We start from the raw sequence: 10410 nt of genomic DNA on the forward strand, positions 1-10410 counted from the left end.
GCGGATGATAATCCTGTAATTTTCTCATCTATCACTTCATATTTATGTTTCATTATTTGAACTTTGTAATCTTACTTCGCATATTTTATTAGGTTGGTAAAGAAGTCATATTATCTATACTACTATTAAGGCTGCAAGGGGTAGGTTGCCTCCCTGGTTCTGCCTTCGGTGAATCTGCACCGTCCGCTCGCTTCTGTAAATCTACACCGTCCGCCTGCCCACGCCCACGTTCGTCCCCCGCCTCCCCCTCCCCTCCCCCACCCCGCGTGAGCCGCCGCCGCCCCGCCTCCCCCCTCCAGTACGCCGCCCCGCCTCCCCCCTCCATGGCCTGTCATCTCTGTCCCCTCTTCAATCTTTGACTCTTGCTGCTGCTCGGTGTGGTTCTCGGGAACGCCGACCTCGGCCGGGGCGGCGGAGCGGAGGCTTCAGATCGGGCGAAGCCGGACCCGTACTCGATCCTGATGTGGCACGACTACTCACCGCCGTCGCCCCCGCTCCCGCCCCCGGACCCGCCGTCGCCGACGACGACATGTGAGGGGGACCTCCACAGGAAGGGGGACTTCCACACGCGTTGTGAGGTCTCCGAGGAAGTGGAGCTGGACGTCGATGTCTACATCATGGGGAACGGCAGCCTCGTGCTCCTCTCTGGTGCCTCCCTGACCTGCGAGAAGTACGGGTGTGTTATATCCGCCAATTTCTCAGGCGAGGTGCACCTCAGCCGCGGCGTCCGCGTCACAGCCGGCAGGGTCTCGCTGGTTGCCACCAACATCACGGTCGCTGACACGGTCGTTGTGAATACCACCGCGCTCGCTGGTGATCCACCTGACCGGACCATTGGCGTTCCCACGGGGACGCACGGCAACGGTGGCGGGCACGGTGGCCATGGCGCCAGCTGCTTCGTCAAGCAAGGGCAGACGCAGGAGGATTCATGGGGCGGCCATGCCTATGCATGGTCTGACCTCGAACACCCCTGGAGCTACGGGAGCAAAGGGGGTTCGACCGGCGTTGAGAAGGACTATGGTGGTGCCGGTGGTGGCATCGTGTGGCTGTTTGCTGAGGACCTGGTCATGAATGGCACAGTTCTCGCCAACGGTGGGGATAGCAATGAGAAGGGTGAGGTGGTTCTGGAGGGAACATCTTTATAAGGGCTGCATCGATGTGAGTGTTTGTGGAATGATTTTTTGTTCTACTTTCTTTATGCTAAGTGAATTGAGATATGGGAATGAAAGCTTAGTTAATCAAGTAGTGTTTGTGGAATGATTTTCTGTTCTGCTTTCTTATGCTAAGTGATTTGAGATGTGGGGATGCAAGCTTAGTTAATCAAGCAGAATTTGGAAAACAGTTACCAATTTGGAAGACCAGCAGAATAAATTGGTGAGAAATATAGTGGAATTAAGTTGAAGTTTGAAAAACATTTACCAACTGAAGTCCAGCAGAAAGCATTGATAGGTTCTGTAGTTTAAATGAACCAGACATAATAGTCATTCTTGGCCATGTTTGTACCCAGATATAGTGGGCAAAGAGGCAATACATGAACAGCGCCGGCCCTGGCGGGGGTCGAGCAGTGCCCCCGACCAGGGCCCCCATATTATCAGGGCCTCACCCCAGTACTAAAAACCAGTGTATATATATATATATATATATATATATATATATATATATATATATATATATATATATATATATATATATATATATATATATATATATATATACAGTACTATTAAGGCTGCAAGGGGTAGGTTGCCTCCCTGGTTCTGCCTTCGGTGAATCTGCACCGTCCGCTCGCTTCCGTAAATCTACACCATTCGTCCGCCCACACCCACGTTCGTCCCCCCGCCTCCCCCTCCCCCACCCCGCGTGAGCCGCCGCCACCCTGCCTTCCCCCTCTAGTCCGCCGCTCTCCCACGGATCGTTCACATCCACTCCATTCCGAGGATCTCATCAGCACGCTCTCCGGCGCGGCAGCGGCCCTTCCTCTGAGACCAGGAGCTCGTCGCCGGAGTCAGTGAGGGGTACATAGTCGCCGCCCGGTTCCAGCAGTCCGTGGGGCCAAGGGAGAGAGGAGAGGGAAGCAAGTGGAACTGTGCTGTTGCGGTATTCTCCAGAACACTCTACACCAGGCAGCAAAGCAGGTCAGAAATCCCTCCTTCCTTCTCCGGCCCTCCTAGTCCTTCCCTTGCAATTGCAACGCATTCACAGAAGAAGAAGAAGAAAAAAAGAAGGGGGTTAGGCGAGTGATGTGATGTCATAAGATTTGAAAGCGCCAAAGCGAGTTTGGGGAAAGCCATGTAGCTCGCCCTCGCCCTCGCCGCGCGTTGCATTCACATCAACGACAAACAGTCTGGAAGGGAATGGGGTTCTGTCTGTCTCCATGGACGAAGCCATGAATTGGCTCCGTCGTTCGTTTCCGGGCTCTGCCTCCCCTGCGTGTCTCAGTGAAGTTTTGAGGTGGAAGAAAGCATATTGATCTCTCTGAACCAACTTGCAGGCACTAGGTACATACTGCATTGTTTTCCTGACCTCATTCCTCACCCGAGTCACCGCATTGATGTTATGCTATCAGCACTCTGCCTCACTTTTCTTTAGACGCATCGACTTGGTAAACGCATAGTACGAGTAGTCGGCGGCTTAGCTAGATGATAAACGAGTGTGTGTGTAACTGCCTCACTTTCCTTTTTTGCTACTGACTAAGAAGAGATCCGGATGCTCTGATATTCACAGAAGTAACTGCATGCCGGAGTAACTAATATTGGCTTTTATTTATCATTTAGTACCAAATTGTTGGCCTCCAACTGTATACATTTTGTTAGCTATTTATGTTTGCATTTTAGCTGGTGATATGGGTTAATAAGCTGATCAGATCCCTCCCTCTGTTTGCCATTATTATACTTTCATATAATGCATAGTACTACATGTTTTCTTTGGCCTTCATTTGATTACTGACCATTGTGTTATAAAGCTACTTCTAACTTGTGTGCCAAATTACATGTTACGACTATTCATTTGATTATCTGGCCATGGTGGATTACCCACTTCCATCAGAATTTCTCATGCCTTTGTCAGGCAATCCTATTAAAGAAGTTAGTCCTTAAACATCAATTTCCATGCATCATGTCGCTCTGTATATCAAGCCTTGTTAAGTTTAAGCATTTATGAATCATGTCTCTATGTATATCATGGCTAGGTGGTAATTGCCCTTATGTTTACATGAGCAGTGCGTACAACATATATGCGCAGATTGTAAATCAATGACATAATGTTAGTTGTGACATAAGATGATCAACACTAACTCCTTTGTTTGGCCATTGGTCGATGCTCAAATATATTTGTACTTGACAAAGGAAATTGTTATATGGTGAAAGTTGTGCTGACCTAGACGACTAGACCTAATTTATAAAGAGTGATATGGAATACTTGTTCTCAGTTTGGGGTATGATGGTATGGTAATTTTCTAACACATGAAAACTGTCTGAAGTTCCTTGATTTTTTATAGGTTGATGAATGAGGAGGTTCTTCAAATTGATTTTTTTTGAAATTTTGTACTTATTGTCTACATTATTAGCTCTCTATATTTTTTTATTGCTTACAACTTTTAGCTCTGTAGAGACTTCAGTTCCAGTTATTTAGTAGAATAATGAGTTGATTTGGTGGGATAGAATTTATCTTTGAGTAAATTTTTTTGTGAGCTCGGAGTATCTGGTGGGAGTTTTGTTTGATTATTTCCTATATCGAGTAGTGATTTTATAATTTTTTGTCAGAGGAGAAACCAAGGGCTTCATATGCATTGTGCAACCATAAAATTACTAGATGAGCTAACTTTTTATAAGTGGAAGGATGATGACCCTCAATTTGAATTCCACTGTCTTTCTTGTGTTAAGGAGATATCATGCCCACTGTCTAATAAAATATGTTTTGTATGCCTTTCTATATAGTGATGTAGTTAATGTTTTTGCCAGCATGCCTACTTTCTTTAGTTCAGGAGCTATGCCATTGATTGTTACATTATGCTCACTTTTATTCATAGGTTGCTAGAATACAGAAAATAATAAACAACATACAGAGAGGGCCAGTCCATCGGCGTCATCGCCAATGGCATCGACAAGAACGGCAAGCCGCACAAGGTCAGGCTCTACTCCATCGCCAGCAGCGCGATCGACAACTTCGGCGACTCCAAGACAGTCAGTAGCTAGCCAATCTCTCCTACTTTCTCTCTCGAGTGTGAACCGACCATTCTCCATCATTTTCTTGAGCATTTCTGTCTGCAGGTCTCGCTGTGTGTCAAGAGGCTCATCTACACCAACGATGCCGAAGAGATCGTAAAAGGAGTCTGCTCCAACTTCTTATGTACGTCTACTTCTCTTCACTTACCACGTTATTACTGGCGCACCGCCGAGCGAGAGGGCGTCGTTCCACTGCTCTGTGCGCGCCGTGGAGGAGGCCGGCGGCGAGGTTCAGAACACGCACTTCTAGCGTCCTCGCCTGCCCCCGCCCCTGCCTGCGTTCGCACACACCTGCTCACCCGCGTGCCTCCTGCCTGCGCCCCGCACGCCGAGCCCGCAAGCCCCTGCTCAATCGCCTATCCCCGCCCCCGCCTGCACCCATGCCCCACCGTCCCGCACGCCCCCCGCGCGCTCCTGCTTGAGTGTGTCCCCGCTCGTGTGGCCCGCTGGCGAGGCAGAGTGCCTACTCGTCGGCACTGAGCTAGATGAATGCATTTTATTGGTTTTGTACACAAACATATGTATGAACAACAGAAGAAAAAGATTCAGCACAAAAGATCTATCGGTATGTTCTTTGAGCCTTTCTTTTTCTCTTGTCTTTGACCTTTGTTGACATATTTTCGAATGCATTGAGTTTGATGTTTATTCCTTGCAGCGAAACGCATGGGCTTGAAGGAGTTAAAAATGGGGTATGAATCATCTCAGTTTGACTTTTGTTTTAAATCCATTGTATGCATTTCGCGGATGCAATGATGGTCCGCGCCACGCTCTCCGCAATCCGCTTCCATCGTTGCGCCACCTTGCATCCACGGCGCGGGCATCCTCGGCAAACAATGAGGATCTGAGCATCATAGTCAAGTGCGTGGTGTTTCAGCTCCACCCGAGTTTCCAGAATCCGACGAGAGTCATGGAGCAGTCGCCTTTCGAGCTGTCAGAATCGGCTGGGGAGAGTTTTAGATAGCCATAATCCTTTACATCTCTTACAAGCGCCTCGATCTGTAAGTCTCGTGGTCCTATTTTTTTTAAAAATGTTTTTTTCTCTAGGGCAAGAGGGTAGCTAATGGTTGCAAGAGATGTAGGTGTCATCAGCTTAAGATGTATCTCGCTGGTTCTCAAATTTCTTTGAGGCTGATGAGCTTTTGAAACTAGATGCAACTCGGCAACAGGTGAGACATGGCTAGCAACAATTGTCCTTGTTTTTTTTCTGATGTGCATATATGTGCTAGGCATACTGCTTGAACACCTTCTTACTTTTGATGTACACTCACGCTTTTGTGTTGGATCTGTAAACATCTAATGGATTTGTTTTATTGGTTCATAGAGAGTTTTCTCAATTCATTTATGTTTTGTAAATATTTCCATGATAGAGTTGAGGGGTGCAAAGTGAAATTTTGCTCTTATAAATGGCAGAAAATTACCAGTGCCTACTTTACTACTGTGATGTAATATCTACTTTCAATGTAGTTATGTTCTGTCGTAGGAGATCTTACCATTCATTTTGTTGGTTATGCAGGTGGGCCTGTAGTGGATCTTGGCAAGAGTGTATAGGTCATTTTGGCTAATGAGATAGGTCTTGACAAGACTGTACAGGTCATTCCTTGCTTATTCTTGTTTGGTTGTTGTACTCCAAGTTTTTAGGTTCCTAACACTGCATTAAATTACGGTGATTTTGATGTTGAGTTTCTAGGCTGAGTGATCATACTCATCGCCTTCTGTTTTAACTTAAGTTTTAAGCAGAAGTATTTTTTGTCTTGTATGTATAGTTAATAACTAATCACTGCAACATACTAGCCTTAGGTGTTGTCAGCGTATTCTTTTTTTCCTAGATGCATGCAGGTTTTTTCAGCATATTCTTTTTTGCATTGCAGTAGCAAGTATGTCAAGTATTATGTGTGCAGCAGTGAATTTATCTTCAACACTATTTTTTATAAAACCACCAGGATTCAAGAAATAGTTAGCAGTTCTTTACTTGATATGCATATTTAAAGTGAAATAGAACTTAGACTTTTAATTTCACTTCATTGCCTTTTTAACTGAAGACAAACAGAAAGTCAAATGTCTGAAAATGATTTTACTTTCCCTGGTGAGAGAAGCTGCGAAGAGGATGGTGAATTTACAGAATAAAAATAAAGGAATTTCTGGTATTTGAATACTTAAACTGCATTTTTCTTTATTTCAAATGCTACATTCATATGGTTTTTTCATTCAACGCAGCTCCATCCCATTTTGTATTGTTCCCAATGTTCAATACTATTCTATGTCTTTCAGGCATTGTTCTCATTGGTGAAATTGGAGGTATGGCTGAGGAGGATGTTGCAACATTCATCCAGGTAAGAGTTTGTTAGGGCCTTAGTTTGTATGGAGTTTTTTCTGTATTACATGCTATATTGTTGTATTGATTCTACATGTTGCAACACACATCCCCTCATGGTTTAGTGAAGTTCCATGCAAGTTCTATCTTGAGCACTCAAAATTATGACATATCTATCTATTTTGTATGATTTTTATTGCGGTTCAAACAAGATGAGTATTAAAATTGATGCTTCTCAAATATTTTCTTCTAGAGAAAATTAAATTACAGTTGTAAGTGGTATCAATGGATGGAATACAAACCAAAGCTTTAGACATTTTGAAAGCAAATAGCACTTGATGGTTCTGCATACCAGTCATCCATATATATAACCTAGGTAAGCTGGAAAGTGAAATTAAACTGTATGACATATGCTCAACCATCTATAGGCAAAGATATACATATAAAGAGTGTCGGCACTCAGTTGTCTTACGTTACATGTATTCTTGCCTTATGAGCATAAACATCGGGAAATAGTTAAAACTTACTGCTACACCAATTACTCATACCAGCAAATGAAAAGAAAATAATAAGCAGGAGCAAAATAGAGAACACTACACTTGCTGCTCCTCACCAAAAGGGGAAATAGCACCTTTGCTTGTTCGGCATACATGAGCTATATGAGGGTGGCGATCAGATTTGCTTATGGTTGGTGGCCCACTAGGATGGCTGTATGGCCAGTCACTGACTGGAAAGCTGCAGCGGACTCAAGCTTCTCCCAGGTAAGTTTATGCTTCGCTTCTAGCGACACGTGTTTTTCTTCTTTGTCCTTGTACTTGGCCAGGCATGACGAGAAGAGATCATCGTCCATCTTAGACAACATTTTCTTGACATTTACCGTCAGATTCAGGACTTTTGTACAGAATTAAAATGATACTACACAGTACTGATTATGGAACCTATATGTATGCCAATTGAAAAAAGATACTTTCCTACTGTGGTTCACACTTTTTTTTGTCTTGCTTGAGTTTTATTGGATGGATACATAGAGTAAGGAAATGGATATTATTTTGTGAATTTTAATTGGCATACATATAGGTTCCATAAAGACAGGTGATTTTAGCTTGGAGAAATATTATTGTTGGAATGTGAGCCGCATATCTGACTTTAGAAGAGGAAACCATTATTCTTAGAAGTTAGTCTGTTCTTGATCAGAGATCACAAAAAAATATGCTTGTGGTGACAGCAACTCCTCCAGGCCCAAGAAAAAAATGGGTGAACCACCATAATTCCTGACAGATGTGAGTACACTTTCTTTACTGAGAAGGTTCCATTACCCCTAATGTAGGTCCAAGCATCGTTATTTTACTGTTCAATGTAGAGAAATTATTCTGCCATTAAGCTCCTGGTATGTTTTAGAGGGGAAGAAATCAATTGTTATGAATGTTAAATCGTTCCATAACCATTTTGATAGTAATGCTTCTTCTTTTTGTGATTTAGTTCTTACAGGTGATTGTATTTGTAGCCTACATTTTGTTTTGGGGTCTATAGTGGTTTATACCAGTACCTTTTCATGTGCTCATGAATGATCTTGTGGGAATAAAGCTGCTCACAGGTTTTAATGCATGACTCATCACGTTGTGTTGAATGACGGGAGTGTTGAATGACAGTAATGTCACCTATAAGAACACTTACTGGGAGTCAAGAAAGGTGGCAAGGGATAAATTGAAGAAGAAAGTCGCTACATACAAAATGGGACTTGTTGACAAACTCAAAGGTTTGATTTTTGTATCCATTGTTCTTGAGCCATCTGTCAAAGAGTGTTATATGGAACAAATGCATGGTTTTTACTTTATCATTTGTTTCTTGACTTCTGAATAAAGTAATACTGTCAAAGAGTGTGCATTTTTTCCATGATTCACAAATTAAGGATCAGACAAAATGACTTGGGTACCCCTCAAAAGTACTGGTGGACAATGGTAGACAGTGCAGAGCAGTGTTATACAGTCTACGATGTCTTTCTTTTGGGAGAAATTTTGAATGCTATAAGGTCTCTCTTTGTGAGGGAAAGTGTACTCACATCTGTCAGGAACTTAATCTCTCTTTGTGAGTAAGACATGCCTCCCACTGCTTACCATTGGATTCATATCAGCAGAGATCCATGTGATATTATAAAGAGAAAGTGTTGAACCTGAAATAATGTCTAATATTGAAGTACTTTATTCTATAGTGTTGAAGTATTCTTTACAAATTTTCTTAACAAATAACAAAATATACAAACACTTTGTCTGTAAATAACATGCTTCATTTCACTGCAATGCTTATGCTTCCTCTTTCTTCTCTACTCAGCTAAGCTCCATGGCTAGGGACATGTGCACATAGGTGAGAATGGAAGCATTCACTGCACTTGGTAAAATTCAACGAGTTTCTGAGGGTGTTCTGCTACAATCGCTAGAAAAGAAGGTCATGAAAACTGACAGGATGGGTGTTTCTATCATCAACGGGCAAAAATTACCTCCTAAACTAAAAATTCCCTGTGCTGCTGGGATTTTTTCCCATGGAGTTGAAGATGAATTTACGAGGTTCTATCATTATCTTGTAGTATCATTTTCCCTAAAATTGCAATTATTTTATTGTATTTCTTTCACATTATAGGTGAGAAGAACTGCCTGCAAATCATTAGGAGCACTGACAAAGTTTTCTACTCAGTACACAGAGAAGGCCTTGGACTTGTTGATGGTCATGATGAATGATGATACAGAAGCAGTTAGGCTGCAGGCTCTAGAAGCACTATTTCGTATGGCAACATATGGATGTTTGAGTGTGCAGGAGAAGCACATGCATATGGTATTAACTATGAACATACTCCATTCACAAATGCATGACTGGTAGGTACAGTCAATAATTTCTATTGCGTAATTTAAGATCTCCATATTTTAGTTAATAACATGGTCTTTATTTTTCCCATTTCAGTTACCGGGAAAGCTCTAGCTGAACCACAGTAGGAAAGTATCTTTTTTCAATTGAATGGAGAGCTAGATGTTGACCCAGATGATTTTGGCTTGGAGAAATATTTATCTGCAAAAACTCTTGTTTCTTCAAGGTCCTTCCAGATAGATAACTATCATGGATCTGGAATGGTTCCATTGGCTGACCTGTAAGTTTCTTGCTGATTCTGTAATTAGATACTTTATTTACCTGGTTATATCGGAAATGATACATCACTTCAGCATGTATTTCGGCAACTATTTTTGTGTAGTATTAATCTAGGTGGCTGAAGTGGCTGCATGGCTGTGTGTAATACAACAAATACCAGTAGAGTAGTGTCATGTATGCATTTGTGGATGTATTATGCATTTTTTGTAGAAAAACTATACTTTTAATCGAGCGAGAACATAGTACCATGCTTTTATTGTTCTCCTGCTCTTACCTGACATTGTGTTACACAGTGATACAAATAACTTTCTTTTGGGGCAGTGTAGCCACAAATGCCTTTATCCCCTTCCATTCTGATTTTTTTGTTGAATTCAGGTTCCTGATGATGTTCTAATCTATAGATGTGTTAGAAGACGACCGGATCTTGTGTTACTGGCAAGATTTACCATTTAAAAACTATGCCCCCTACGGAAAATGATGTTAATGTCCACCAAGTAACTTTTTGTTTTGTTTCCTGTCATTTGAAGATCAAAGATCCTAAGAAACAGTTTCTGGTTTATGGGTCTAGCAGAGCCAGAAGTGAGCACCTACAACCCTTTTAAGTTAAGCAACACAAGTTGAATTCATGGGAGCATGTGGTTTGTTACCAATCCGTTGTATATACATATGACTTATCAATGATTTTCAGGTTGTTGTAACTATCCAGTATCGTACAACTGACCTGTTACCTAGGGGGAAACA

The 10410-nt window shown here is 42.4% G+C and overlaps 1 pseudogene; it reads left to right on the forward strand.

Annotated features, from left to right (window-relative positions):
* Positions 1-323: 323 nt before the first annotated feature.
* On the forward strand, positions 324-1298 carry LOC109944536 (uncharacterized; annotated as a pseudogene).
* The last annotated feature ends 9112 nt before the right edge of the window (positions 1299-10410 follow it).

This window comes from Zea mays, chromosome 2 (assembly GCF_902167145.1).
Source record: "Zea mays cultivar B73 chromosome 2, Zm-B73-REFERENCE-NAM-5.0, whole genome shotgun sequence".
Lineage (NCBI taxonomy): Eukaryota > Viridiplantae > Streptophyta > Magnoliopsida > Poales > Poaceae > Zea > Zea mays.